We start from the raw sequence: 16039 nt of genomic DNA on the forward strand, positions 1-16039 counted from the left end.
GTTGTTGAACAATAGAATGGCTTCATTCTAGGTAGACAAATTCTGAACTCTATCATAGTTGTACATGAGAATATCCATTCTTTATTTTGTTCTAACAATTAGGGCTTCATTATGAAAATTGATATTGTTAAAACCTATGATAGAGAGGAGTGGACCTTCCTTGAAAATGTGTTATTGGCTTTTGGTTTTAATAATAATATTGTGAGGACTATTCTTCAACTCATCTCTACCTCTTCGATTGATGTTTTGGTTAATGGGTGTTCTTCTACTTTCTTTAATCCCTCCAAAAGTCTGAGATAGGGAGACCCTTTATCTCCTATTCTTTTCACCATAATGGCTAATTGCTTGGGTAGGTATATTTGGAAATTGGTTTTGGATGGTGATATAAAAGGCTCGCAACCCTCTTCATAGCCCCTTATCTGCTCCCATGGTCAGTTTGTTGATGACACTATTTTTATGGGCAAAATTGATGTTAGGGAAGCTAGAAATCTGAAAAAAGCTCTAAGCCTCTACTCCTCAGCCTCATGACAGCTGATTAATTGGAATAAAAGTTCTTTGTTCTTTGTGAATACCCCAGTGTCTAGATAAACCAAAATTTCTAAAATCTTGGGATGTTCCATAGGATCCTTTCCTTGTACTTACCTAGGCCTCCGTTTGGGGCTTAATGCCCCTAATTCCTTCTGGGAAGATATTATCAAAAAAATTCTAAGAAATTTGTTGGATGGAAGGGAAGCCTATTGAGCCAAGTTGGTAAAGTCATTCTTCTGAAAGCTTGTCTTCAAAGTATACCTACTTATTCTTTGAGCCTTTTCAAAATTCCCACTAAATATGTTGATTCCCTTGACAAAATCCAAAGGAACTTTCTTTGGTGTAGTACTGAGGAGAATAAGAGAATGGCCCTGATTGCTTGGAACCATATTTGTAAACCAATTAGAGATGGAGGCTTGGGAATAAGGACTATTTGAAGTATGAACAAATCTTTTCTTGCTAAGCAAGGATGGAGAGTGTACCATGATGATAAGGAGTGGAGCTCTATATGGAAACATAAATATTTGTATAATTCCCCTTCTCTTTTTTATTTCCTCTTGTATCCCATTGTTATTTCCCCTTCTGCTATATGGGAGGCTATGCAAGGTGCTAAGAATATCTTAAGTGAAGGGTGCTCATGGAAAGTTAGAAATGGGAAGAAGATCTAGTTCTGGGAAGATTCCTAGATTATGGACCATCCACTGATAGAAGATTTTGAGGATAGGACTTACACTGAACAATGCAAGTAGTTTTATGGTATTTATGTGGAAAATTATCGAGCTAATAATAGCTAGGCCAGTCTTACTAACATTAGCCAGAACTTCAATAATATATAGATTATGTTGAATGCTTACTGTTTGCATCCCTATAAGGAGGATAGAATGTTATGGAGGAATGATGCTAATGGGAGTTTCAAATTCTCTTCTATTTTTAGATCTAAAGAAAAAGGACCTAGTCCATTATGGTCTAAAGCCTAGATAAAAGGTCTAATTCCCAAAATCAATATTTTTTATTGGATTCTATTGCAAAATAAAATTTTGACCCAGGACAACTTGCAAAAAAGAGGGATAAATGTGGTCGACCATTGTTGTCTATGCAAGAAAGACTTGGAGAACATGGATCACTTATTTTTAAACTACAATTATAGACAAAATGTGTGGAGCTACATCTTCATCTTCTGGAATATTGCTTGGGTTCATCATAATAAAATTGAGCATTGTTTTTAGAGCTAGAATTGCCCAACTAATGACAGTATTATGGAATATCTATGGAAAATCACCCTTCCTCACAAATGGTGGGGAATCTAAAAAGAAAGAAATAATAGAATTTTCAGAGAGAAAGAAATGCCTAAATGGGTTCTTAGTCAAAACATCATCACAGCAACAAAGGAAAATTTCAAATCTTAGAAAAATGTTCCTGATGGTTTCTTGTTTGACAATCCTATGCATAATATAGAACCTAAAAAGAAGGTGGAGGATGAAAGATCAAGTGTAAACTGGAAGGTCCCTTCGAGGGGATGGATTAAGGGGAATTTTGATGGGGCTACTAAGGGCAACCCTTGAAAAGCAGGGTGTGGAGGAATTATAAGGGATCATACAGGTAACACTATTGATGCTATAGCAATTCCTATCAACATATCAACTAGCCATAGAGCTAAAGCCACTGCTGCCCTTTACACCATGAGAATGGCTATGGAAACTGGAAGTAGGTACTTTTGGATGGAAGGTGATTCCCTAAACATTATAAATATGCTCAATTACAAAACTCCAAGTACATGGACTATAGAGGATAGTATAATGGAAATTAAAGCTCTAACGACTAATTTTGAAAAAGTCACCTTTTCCCATTCTTATCAAGAAGGTAACATTGTTGTTGATTAGCTTACCAGTAGGGCTGTGCAAGGGAGTAGTATGTTGAGGTGGCACAATGACCTCAAAATAAACATGGAATTAAAATCACTCATTAAGTATGATGGTACATATGTGATAGAGGGAAAGATCCTCCAAGATTAGTAATTTAATGATAATTGAAAGAGGGTCTACAGAGGGGTGTATTACAATTCCTAGGATGTACTTCATTGCTATTATTATCTAGGCATGGCACCTAGGAAGATTAATGAAATCCTTGTTAACTTTTGTGATTATTTTTCTTTGCTTCATTTTGTCTCTTTTTTTGGGATTAGCTACTTTATTCATTATCAGAGACACACATTTTTTGAAAATGGGGGGAGAGTCAAGGAAACAAGAGCCCAAAAATTTCAAAATTTGGAAGACTAAAGCCTCTGTTTGGAAAATTCTTGAGAAAGGAAATGTGACTCCTTATCTAGAGCGATTGCATGGTTTCAAACCACATCTTACAAATGCTTTCTTTAAGAATTGGTTCGAGGATAAGGTAACTTTGCATGGCATCACGGTTCATCTCACAAAGGACTTCATTGCTGAAGTTACTGGTCTTGTAAAGGATGGACTAAAATACAGCAAGGAAATAAACATTTCTAATGCCGCTTTCAAAAAGTTTCCAAAAACTGAGGAATAGCAAATGTTGGAGAAGAATTGGAACTTTTATGAGCTTGATTAGATAAAGGTAATATGGAGGGATGTTTTATCTTGTCTTGATGAATATTTTATTTTAGATGGAAGATCCAAAAGAGTCCACAAGTTCCACTTTATTTTTTCTGAACCATTTCTAGTATAAAGATAGGATTTATTTTCCTTCTACCTAAGGTTTTTATTATTACAAAGCCTCCATGCCCATAGGTAGAAAGACACTCACCCTAACCTTCATGAAGGGGTCATTCTCTTAATTGAGAATTATTGTGAGTCTAAGGAAATTATCATTTCCCCTATTTTGGAGAAGAAAAGGGGATCGGTGAGTGAATCCTAGGCAAAAAAGAGCAAAGGGGATGAAGGACAGAGCATGAAGAAGAAATTAGTGATTAAGGATACCCTCCAAAAAAATGTTGAGGATATTATTGAGTCCTCTGATAAATATGAAGATAAAAATGTGGAGATAGAGGAAGACACAGAGATGGTGGATATTAACTCTAATTTGGAGTGTTATCCAAGTAGTAAAGATGAGACCATGAAGAATGATGTGGAGAAAAGTTTGGAAAAAAATGAAGGGTTTGATAACATTGGTAATGAAGATAACCAAGGTGGAGAAACCTAGAGATTTGGAGAGGAAAATATGGAGGAAATGGGAAGGGAGAAAGATTTAGGAAAAGAAGAAGAGAAGGGCACAGAGATCCTTAGGGAGAAGGAGGTGGATGATCTAAGTTTGAGGATTTTTCTCTCCTTCCTTAATACTACAAAGATTAAAGCTAACTCCTCACTCCATGTAGATTCCTAGACTTACAACAAGATTATGCAATTAAAGAAAAAAATTGGGTAAAGTGCAGAAGGATCAGGAGAATGATCAGGTCAAACTTGTGCTGCTGGAAACTTAGGTGGGAAATATACCTAAAAAACTGAAGGAATATGAACAAGACCTCCAACATATGATTAAGGAAAGTGGCAATAATATGGAACAAGTGACTTCTAGTTTGTGTGTAGCTACGACAAGTTTGGGGAAGAAGACTAATGAGGATATTATGTCTCCTGGAGGACCAAGTAAAAGGACCAGATTGAGCTTATGGAAGAAGGTTTTTGAGGTTACTGCTGGTACTATTTTTTCCTCTCTTGATACTAATCTTAGTATAGAGGAAGTGGGGAAGGAGGCTGCAAAGAGTATCAAGGAGCTATAGTAGTGGTCTCATTTTTTCTGTTTATGGTTTTAGTTTTCATTTTGAAAGCTTTGTAAAACTTGTTGGTTCCAAGTCCTTGTAAAACCTAGTTGCATTTTCTGGTTACATTCTGTGGTTTCAAGTCCTTGTAAAACCTAATTTTGTGTCTATTTTTTTGGTCTAAGGATTTTGTTTCCTAGTTATGCTATGTTTGAACACCTTTTTTTCTATTGTTAGGGGTTTCAAGTCCCTTCAAAACCTATTTTTACCTTAATCTAAAACAACAACAAAGTATTGTTTGGTATTCTTAAAACCTAGATGTTTTTCATCTATGTTACCATCAATGCAAAAGGGACAGATTTTTAGCATGAATTATGATGGTATTCCTTTGAGGGAGTATCTTAAGAATTGATAGAACACTTGATGAGATTGTTAGCATGATTGACATGTTGCATTCATGACTGTGTTTGTCATTGATGACAACATAGTAGTAAGTCTATGAAGACTAATAGAGAAACATAAAGAGATCTTAGTTGTACGAACAATATTTTGGTTGTCTAGTGATGTGTGTTCATGGACATGTTCTATATAATGTCCTAATGTTAAGGTTTAATGTATAGTATCTAAGTTGAAGATGTACAAAAGATATGTTTGATTTATAGAGAGCAATATAGAGATAGAGTACAGTAGAAACAATTTTTGATGTTTGTATTATATCTTCTAATAGAGATATACTATGGAGATGCACAGTTAGCCAGTGCCATAAGATAGTCTGATGAGGATGTCAGTGAATGTGCAAGCCCTGGTGCCACATGTGTGAGAATTTGTATAGACTGTGAGCTGACAATGTTCTTGTAATTATGAGTAAATTAGTTATCTTATTATAATTAATTGGGAAAGTCTCAAGGTCGACTCAAGGAATTATTTTGAAGATATGGTATATAGGAAATATGTTTTCCTTGTTTGTAATGAGGAAGTAATCATTGTATTGAATATGAAGTGCAAAAAGGAGAAGATTTTTTGGTGAATGCATGTAAGCAATCCAAGGGATTATTGGATACAAGATTTGTGATCTGGTTACAAGATCAGATGGAGCAAAAGTCTAGTTGACAAGATAGAGAAAGAGGAAGGAGAATTACTATTCATTTCTATTATAGTGCAAGAAATAATATATAGATCATTTGGACACTGGGTTCATTGGTCTTTCCCCAAAGTTTTTTGGACAATGGGTCCATCTATCCTCTACAAATCCTAATAGGGTTGGCATAGCTCATAATTGGGTTGGAATCTCCTAACAGGGATTCAAAGTCTCTTAATAGGGATTGATATGTACTGAATGTTTTTAGAGACTCCTAATAGGGTCCATCCTCTAACAAGGAATATTTATATTAGTACATCATCTTGTGGGTACCATCCCTACCAAGTTTTCCCTCTGATCAAGGGTTTCCCTAATTAACATATCTGGTGTTATTGTGCATGAGTATTTTATTGTGGTTAAGGTTGATAATTGTGATATTAGTTGGATAACTAATTCCTCCCCCCTCCCTCTTAGTTATATTGGTGGACTATATATTCTAACAAGGTTAGCATGGTGAAGATGACAATCAATTAGTCCTCCTCTACACAAATAACAATTTAGTGGTCATAATCTATGATGATAAAGGGAAGGGATTAGAGATGATGATTGGAAAATCAACATCTCTAAGACAATGAACTAGGTTAGGGGGATCGATGACCTACTTTGGAAAGTTTGCATCTATGAATCCCAATCCATTTCTCCATGGATTGGGCCAAAAGGAAAGAGATAATATTGAAAAATACATCCCATGCTAGAGTGAAAATGCTAAGATTGTGTGGGGATATGATGCCCTAGTCCATACTAGGATAGGGGAAGAATATGGATAAGGTAGAGTTATTGACATGGTTTGGACTAAATGAACACACATGTAGCTCCTTTTAGTTGAGGGAGTTCTAACCTAACACAATGGAGCTGTGAGAGTAGTTGAAAACATCAAAGTGGGGTCACATCACACTTTTTTGGATGCATGATATATATGAGGGGCCCAAGATCAGATTACATAACGCGCTTATGAAAAAATTGATCGAGAAATGATATTTTGATACCTCCAGCTTCTACTTTTCATCATAGATAATGCAACCTATTATATATGATTCTATATTAGTGGGATTTGTAAAAGGATCAAAGATAATTTCTCTACTCTTAGATAGGGATATCCCAAACCATTAGAAGAGGAACCCCATCTGGCTCAGTGGGATAACAACCAAGAGCACCAGGGAGAGATGAGGGAGGGTATGTAGTGGGATTATCCTAGCAAGCCTTGTGAGGATCCCCTTAGTCATAGTAATAAACAATTTTTTTTAAAGATTTTGACCATGTCACAAGGGTAGCTCTACCAAAACACCTATGTACATGTACCTAATGCATATTTGAGATGTATTTTTTTTTGTACCATCAATTGAAATTTGATGCAAAGTTACTAATTTTATAATGAAATTACAAGGGACTCTATATGGACTATGGCCATTTATTCTTTGATAATTATATGATGATGCATCTTGAATAGATGGTGGACTATTTGTTATTATTCTATGTGATGTGTTTGATTTGATATGTACATATATGGGTGATACTAATGACCATGATTGATGTGTCTAACTTTAGAGATGTAGTATTTTTAAGAAATAGGGAATACAGAGTGGTAAGAAGAAGTGGTGGGGGGTGGGGGCTAAATCAATATTCCACAAACTAAAAATCTTTCTTAGCTATTGATATCTTCAATATTTGAATAGTTCTTCCTGTTCCTCTTCACAAAACAATCATACCATTTATCTACTTCTTTGTACATAAAATTCACATCTATACAAGGCATACAAAGTGCATATATAAACATCATATCATTCACAATACAATGTTATACTTTGATAATAAAAATAATAAGTCCTTTATACAAAATCTTTAGTCTATCAGCCTTGTAATGCTTGCATGTTACCCAAAACTTTAAACTAGCTTTTGCCATACGTAGTTTACAACTTTAAACTTGGTTCAAAATCTAGGATGTCACCTCAACCTTGTCAAGCAATTATTTTGGTAAGAAAAAATAATTCCTTAACCAAAAGGTCAATACTCTATTGTTTACCCTATTATGTCCTCTCAAACTTGTCTTTGGTAAACTAGTCATAACTCAACATTACTTTTCCCAACCTTGCACATGTGTACTATGGTGTCTACACTACCTTTCTCTAAGCCCATATTAATTTATGTGCTTCCTATGAAGCTTGTTGAAAAAAAATCTTTCTCTATTCTCCAATTCTCTGCATCATACTTAGATAAATTTCTAAGTGTACTTTCATCAAATTTGACCTTAAGTTCTATTAGAATATATAGTCCACCAATATAACTGAGAGTGGGGGTGGGGGGGTGAATCAATTGTCTAGCTAATATCCTAATTATCAACCTTATTAGTCTTTAACCATATGAGAAATATAATAAAAAACAACAAGAAGATACTCATACACAATAACACCATATATGTTAACTGGGGAAACCCTTGATCAGAGGGAAAACCCTGGTGGGGATGGTACCTACAAGATGATGTACTAATATAAACATTCCTTGTTATAGGATGGACCCTATTAGGAGTCTATGAATGCATTCAATTGATATGAGTCCCTGTTAGAGACCTTGAATCCTTGTTAGGAGCTTCCAACCCTATTAAGAGTTGTGGAAGACAGTTGGACTCATTTCCCAAATAGATTCAAGGGCAAGATCAATGAACCCACTATCCAAATGATCTTTGTATTATTCCTTGTAGAATAATAGAAATGAAATGCACTTCCTTCCTCTTCTTATATCCTTACAACCAGACCTCTACTCCTTCTGATCTTTAACTAGATCACAAAACTCACATCCAATAATCCCTGAGAATGCTTACACACATTTACCAAACACTCTACTCCTTTTCGTACTTTGCACTTCAATAGATACAATACAAATAAGGAAAACAACTTTTCTTTATACCATATCTTCAAAATAATTCCTTTAGTCAACCTTGAGGCTTTTCAAATTAATTATAATAAGATAATTAATTAATCACAATTACAATAGCACTATCAGCACATAGTCTATACAAAAATTCATACATGCAATACTAGGGCTTGCGCTCTCACTGATGTCACCAAAAAATTGTCCTTTGTCACTGCCCAACTCACATCTCCTCATTACATCTTAGATGAAAGATAGTGAACAAATATCAGGAATTTCTTTCCTAATACTTTGTCTTTGAACTACTCTATATAAATTAGGTACAAATTTCTTACATCTTTGACTTAGACTCTATGCACTCCACCACGTCATTAGGACATAGTGTAGAACATGTCCATGATTGTGCATCATGAGTTAATCAAACCATTGTCCATACCATTAAGACCTATGTCTACTACTCAGCCAATCTTTACAAAAACCATGCTATGTTAACATTAATGACAAACACAATCATGAATGCAACATATCAATATTCTCCAATGCTTAGGATCCTCCCCCAAAGTAGTATCATTTGCATTCATGGTAACAAGTTTTTACATATCAAAATAAGTGATATGTTTCCATGAATGAAAATTGGTACAAGAGAACCTAGGATCTAGGTTAAAATCCTAAAATAATTTGGATAGTAGCTGGTTCTATCCAATCATCAATGAATAAGGGTTAAATATAAAGCCCCAAGGGTGTGACTAGGGGGTGATAGATAGGTGAATTAATTAGAAATCTTAGGGTTGCCAATATTGCTTGTAATAGCTTACATAGGTCAAGGGTTGACCAAGAGTTGACCAAAAAATATAATATTGAGGAATGGTGTTAGAATTTATTTTTGGACCATATAGAACCTATATGTAAGGTTTTTGGATTCATACATGGTTAGGGGAAAATGTTGCTCAAGCAATTTTGCAAAAGTTGCATTTGACAGCTTTGACAAATTTTTCCCCAAATTCAACAAACTTGCATTTTTCAGTTATTGGGTCCATATAGGAGGTTTCCACATATTCAAAAACATACATAATACCATCACACACCCAGGTGAAGGGTTGGTGTTTAGATTATGCAATTTGGAGTTTAACAATACCATATTTTTGAAGAATTACTAGTCATAGTCTACTTGCATACCCTAACATCTAAAGGGAATGGATTGATTGGGATTTATTTGTTACATGAATAGTTATAATTTTGAATGTATGTAATTTTTAATATTTTTGGTGCCTTGAAGTGTTGATTAGGTAGGTGTTTCAAATTCACTTTTCCGTTGTGTAGTCCATTGTCTTATTTTGAGTGGTTACCAGAAAAATGACACTTTCTTGAAATTCACTAGTCAAATCACCATGGCCATCTAGAATCAAGAAGATAACTCTATATATAGTATACATATTAATTTTAGAGTGCACAAGAGTTGATTTCCTCTATTTCCAAGCATGCCCTAGGTGAGTCTGGTGTACCTAGCTAGGAATTACATGTTGTTGCAAAGCTTTGGCTAGAGGAGTGTGGATTGGTTTGTGCTAGTACAAGTGATGGAGATAAAGAACAAGGTATGAGTATACCTTGTGTCTATTTTGGTATCAAGAAAGTTCATTTGATAGGCCATTGATGTCTAATTCTTCAATGTTGCAAGCAAACCCTTAAAACCCTTGAAAATAGGATATTTCTGCTTAATTCATGTACAAACAGGTTGACAGTTTGAAACCTAAAAAATCTAAAGCTCTTTGAAAAGGGTATCTAGTTCACTAGATAATTTGGTAGGTTGTTTTCAATTTTTAAGGGTTATTTCTTGTAAACCTTATCAAGAGGCCTAATGAGGGGCTCTTAGGGCTACTAGGCCTAACAAAAGAAAGTTGGAATTTGGTGAAGTGGGTTTGTGAGTCAAAACCAAAGATTGCTAGAGAAGTTTAAATAAAGTTTGAGGAACACACTTTGATGGATTTTGAATTTTTCATTGGGATGTGTTCCTTACCTAGCAAGATAGCAAGAAATGTCTAGCTAGCAGCCTAGGTGAGTTAAGTGAGAAAAGAAGTGGAGAATTAATAAGTGTAATAAATCTTGTAGAAGAGGATATGTGTGAAGGATCATCTTTGAAATAGGGTTAGGTAGTAACCCTATAGGCTTAGGAGAAGCCTTGGAAATTTTGGGTAAATTGAGACCCATATTAGGAGTTTTGGATCTACTTACATCAAATTGGTATCAGATCCTTAAAAAGCTCTGGGATAAGGAATATTGTATGTCTGAATTTGAAGGTGAATCTGTTGATCTCAAATTGGTTTTGGCATTTGAGTTTCAACATGCTTAACCAATTCTTCAGTTAATATTGAGTATAATATAGAAGCTAAGCTATAGTGTGTGTCGAGCTGGAGAATTCAATAGGTGTCAAGTGAACTTCAGCTGTCGAGTGATTTTTAGGTGCCAAGTGAAGTTCGAGTGCCGAGTGATAAGTGATGTCGAGTCACTATAGGTGCCAAGTAGAGTATAGATGCTAAGTGAAATAGAAATGCTATAGATGTCAAGTGAGACAAAATTGCTATAGGAGTTGAGTGACATAGAATTCCTATATGTACCAAGCATCAGCAACTAGTAAGTGTCGAGTAACACAGAATTAGCATATGAGTTTGTATCTTCAAAAACTTAGATGTAAACCATTTTTGGAGCCTACATGGGATGAATCTCGAAGGATATTGAAGATAAGAATTAATCTTTTGCATTACCTATGTAATCAACATGTAGCCAATAAGAAAAATGGAGAAGGCATGCAACCAATAGGAAAAGTGCAAGAAATAAGTGGGAAATGAAGATTTAATATTGATCATAGATTCATACCTAACCCTAAGTCTTAAAAATCTTTAAAAGGAGAATGAGACCCCATTATGTATGAGAGAGGATGCATGAGAGAGAAGTATATGGATGAATTTTAGCAAAGTACAAAATGATGAAAAGACTTAGTGAAGAACAGAACAACATTGCAAAATCTAGTTGATCAAGAATAGAGTATCATAATTATGAAGAGTGACATATTAGATAAAGCAAGGATCAAAGCAGAACAAGGATCTGTAATCAACAATTGAAGATTACAAGTTATCAAGTCAAAAATTTCTAATACTCTCTAGCCATTTTATTAGGTATGGAAATCCTATGGACTTAGGTTGGCCTAGCAGCCATTTGTAAATCCTTTAACAGGGTAACTTTCAAAGTGAATGTACAAAAATCCTTTAACCAGGGTACTTGAATCCTTTAACCAGGTCACTTTTAACATGTAAAGTCTTTAATAGGATAGGCCTTTCACAAGGTAGACCATTGGAAGTGGTCAAACGTTGTAACCTTGAATAGTTACATATTACTACAGCGATACTTTGTGGGTGTCATCCCCACCCCAGTTTTACCTTCTTATTTTGGAGGGTTTCTAGGTTACTAAATCTTGTGTTATCTATTTTCATGCATGACTTTACTTTCATGTTTGTTAGATGAATTAGATGCATGTGAATTTTTTTCAGTTAAAAGGATTTGAAAAGGTTAAAATTTAGTTACTTTTGATTCACCCGCCCTCTTAGAAGTAAATCTTCCCACCTGTAAATTCAACAATTGGTATCAGAGCCAAGTTCTCACAAGGAGGAGCCTTACAACTTAGAGAAAAGATTTGGATATGGAAGTCTACAAACTTGGGAAGATCATAGAGAATTAGGCCATTGATATAAAACTTGCTTTTCATGCTTTGGATGAAGTTAGAGGAGAACTGAGAAAATCCTTAAAGAGAAGAAGATAGATTGCCATAGCTGAGAATGATACACAGTACAAGGAGATTGACACCTCAAACCTATTTTCAAATGGAGATTCCAAAGAGTTTGATACATCAATAGTACACCTAATGGAGAAGAATAGAGCTCAAGCAAAAGAAATCAAAACACTCAAGCTTGAACAAGAGTCACAAGCCATGATGCTTTGCGAGGTGATTGAACATAAGAAAAGAGCCATTGAAGATAAGGCTATGCTAGAAGAAGATAAGAGAAATTTTGCCAATAGACTAGAAGAAAAATCAATTGAGGTTGCAAGAATATTAAATATGTAGCTAGACACCCTAATTCAGATGATGAGTGCACATCATGAACTGAATGTCAAGGACATTGAGATCTCTACATTGAAGATGTAACATGAACAACTACAAAATGACCTGAAAAGAGAAAAGGAGATTGTAGAGAGCTTCAAAAAACCTAATGAGGTCATCAAGTACTTTAAGTAGCTATTGAAATCACCCAGGGCTAGCAATGATACTTCAAGACTAGGATACATCAACACTGAACAAGAAAAGTCATCCAAGACTATAGAAGAAAAGAATAACAAAGGTAAGAAAACTAAACATACTTGTCATTTTTGTGGTAAAAAGGGACATACCTCTAATGTGTATAGGAGGAAGAATTCTCATCAACATGAAAAACCTAAGAATATGAGTTATTGTCAGAAGTGCAAAAAACAAGGACATCAAGCACATGATTGCAGGACTAGGACTATCAAAACACCAAAATTTGAAGGTCATTGCTACAACTATAAGAAGAATGGACATAGAGCTTTTGAGTGTAGATCAAAGCCTATGTAGACACTAAATCAATCAGCCAAGGGAAATAACCATGGACATCACTACAATTGGGACTACAACACTAGGAATAGTTGTCATTACTGTCAAGAATATGGACACATTCCTGAAAATTGCATAAGGACACATTTCAGAGGGAACTACAATAGATGGTTCAACCAAACCACATATTTCAATTGCTTGAAGACTAGTCATATCAGCAGGAATTATCCAACAAGGTCAAAGGCACCCAACTCAAAGAACAATAAAGGTAAAGAGAAGGTAGATGTTCAACACATCAAAAGGAGAAATGAATAAGACACGAAAGAAGAAAGATGGGTGTAGCACATCAAATGAAGGGATCACTTGACCTAATAGGTCAAGTGGGCACACTTCATCAAACCATGAAAAAGAGAAGGCATGAGGGATTGATTTACAAAGTATTATCATACATTAGTTCCTAAACAAGCAAGTATTGAAAATAAGAGATCAACATGAACAAAGATGCAAAGTTAAAAAAATTCAAGATTTTGCAAGTGTTGTCGAGTTTCCCTCAAATGTCAAATAAAATCCTAGTGCATGCCAAGTTGGTAGTGGAAGCCAAATAAAGAGGAAAATTTAGTTGAAGCCAAGTAAGTAAAACTCTTGTGGGAGTCGAGTGATGAAAAGCCAATGGAAGAGGAGTAATGTAAAATCCTTTAGAAGCTGAGTGGACAACTGTAATTGCACTAAGCATTAAATGCAATGAAAATAGGGTATATTATCATGATTTCAATCATTTTTCCTCTTCACAAACAAAGAGCAAAAATGAGAAAGAGTGTAGAGTGACCTCACAATAGAGAATCTAGTGTTTAAGTCGATTGCAACAACATTCCAGCATGATTTCATCAATCTTGAGGTATTTATGTTTGTGCCTTGTTACACAGTTTAATATTTTCTTTGCGTACAAACCCTAGATTGAAAAAATGGCTTCTAGCTCTAGGAAAACCTAGGAGAAGGAACCTTTTGAGGTCTAGCTAATGTCCAATGAGGTCAAACAACTTTATTTCTACCTAATCCCAAAGGTAGCACATAAGAATGACACAACTGGAGCCCTATCCATCATACCCCCTAAGGTAGTCATGGTTTAGGATGTAAGAAGATGCTATAATTGCAAGATTGGAGCCATGGGTGACATGGAAATTAGGGAGGCCTATGAAAAACTGTATGATAATGGAGTGTTGAAAGAAGAGCTTTAGATTGTTGAAAGGAAGGGTTTAATGTATGCCCTAGAATTCCCCACCATTTTCAGAATTGAATGGATTAGATTAGTGCTCAGCAGAATGCATGATGGAAGCTTATGGTTGGAGGATGGCCCAGTGAAAATCACAAAAATAATTTTACATAGAGTGACAGGGTACCCAACCCTAGATCAGCCAAAGACACTTAGGAGTGATTCCAATGAGGCAATTGAGAAGAATATTGGTGCCAAATGGAACAAGAGAGGGATGAAAATTGACACCATTGAAGACCCTCTTGCTGATTTTGTTATCAGAGTCATTGCACACAAATTCTATCAATCTAGCAGACTCAACATTGTGCCTTGAATTGCAGTGGATGTAAGCTAAAATTGGTAAAAAAGGATCATATCTATGATCTTGCAGAATTGCAACTGTGTTACCACACTCATATTTTTCTTGTAAAGTGTCTCATGTATGCATCATTTCTTGATCGTGAAGTTGAACTTGAAGCTTCAATTAACTTCAAGTTCAATTTCACACCCTCCCCTTGTCTTCTATATATCAAAGTCCACGTTCATTTCCTTGAGTCAGTCCTATTGAAGTTGAAGTCAAAGTTGAAGTCAGAACATCTCAAACTTCAACTTCAACTTTGAAATTATTTTTGTATACTAACGTTATGTTTTCACATAGGCATTCAATCCTTGAAATAAAAAAGGCAAAAATGGGCCTAATGATGACATTTTCCAAGGCATGTGAAATAATAAATAAGGATGTTAAAGAGGCATGTGTCTTGATATGGAAAGATTTAGGGAAAGGGAAATTTTTTTATTTCATGATGACATGGAGCATTAATAGGCATGCAGATTTGACAGGCATTAATAACAAATTGCTTAGAGGGTCTTTTCAAGTGCGCGACACACGAATAGTAATTATTATATTTACTTGCCAAATCTATACTAAGATTTTCTTCATAAGTTATTCCTTAAATGTATTGCTTGGCCATTTCATTACTTATTCTGCCATTTGCAAAAGGGAAATCTCGGTGTAATTTGTTAGGGAGAACATGTTGTAGGATAAGCTTTTTTAAACTATAAGTGCACCACCATTTCCCTCTATAATTTTAATTGTGCTCACTTTTTCTTTGAAAGGTTTTAATCTGTGCCTTTAAGACCTTGTCACCCCATAGCAAGCCATGACATTGTTTTGCCCCAAAATGCCCAAATTGGAAAAATCATGTCTCCTTAGCTCTTCACCTAAGATTCATGACACATTCCTAGTTAACAAAAGCTTGACCAATGTAATTGAAAGAGCTAGAAATGCTAGTCAGGTCTTATGTATCAAAAGCTAGTTAATAGCAGATTGCTTGAAGCCACTACATTTCCTACAGCTATTACATGCCCAGAGTGAGTCATTGAGTGCGCAAACCACTATGATCCTAACACGAGATGTCTCAAGAAAATTTTAGTGGAAGTGGTAGTCAAAATCAACAGGACCAGTGTTTGCTCAGCCTTTAGGATTCCTCATAAGGAACCCTATGAACCATGAACATTTGAGGAGGCAAAACACTTGTATGCTGAGAGAAAAAACAATTATGACAATAAAGTAGCCTAGTCTTGGCTCCTAAAACTAGCAAAAGGTGGTTCAAGGTTGCCAAAACTATTAACCATTGAACATTTCATCAAAGAAATTGTAGACATTATGCTTTTGTTGAATAGGGTCAAAGGAAATGAGTAATCATTTCATTGGGAAACATAGATGTATTTCTTCATCCAAAAGATTGTTGAAGGGGATAGGTTCATCGATTGGGCTGACCTAATTGCTAAAAATATACACAAGGTTTTAGTGACTGTTAACAATTTTGGTCCATTCTTCCTATCCTCCTTTTTAGTCTATGTCTTGGCAGCATCTAAAGAATGGGAAAGCCTTCCACATTCACCATGGATAGATGAAAT

This window comes from Cupressus sempervirens, chromosome 1, assembly GCF_028749045.1.
Source record: "Cupressus sempervirens isolate cs-2001-9-10 chromosome 1, ASM2874904v1, whole genome shotgun sequence".
Classification (NCBI taxonomy): Eukaryota; Viridiplantae; Streptophyta; class Pinopsida; order Cupressales; family Cupressaceae; genus Cupressus; species Cupressus sempervirens.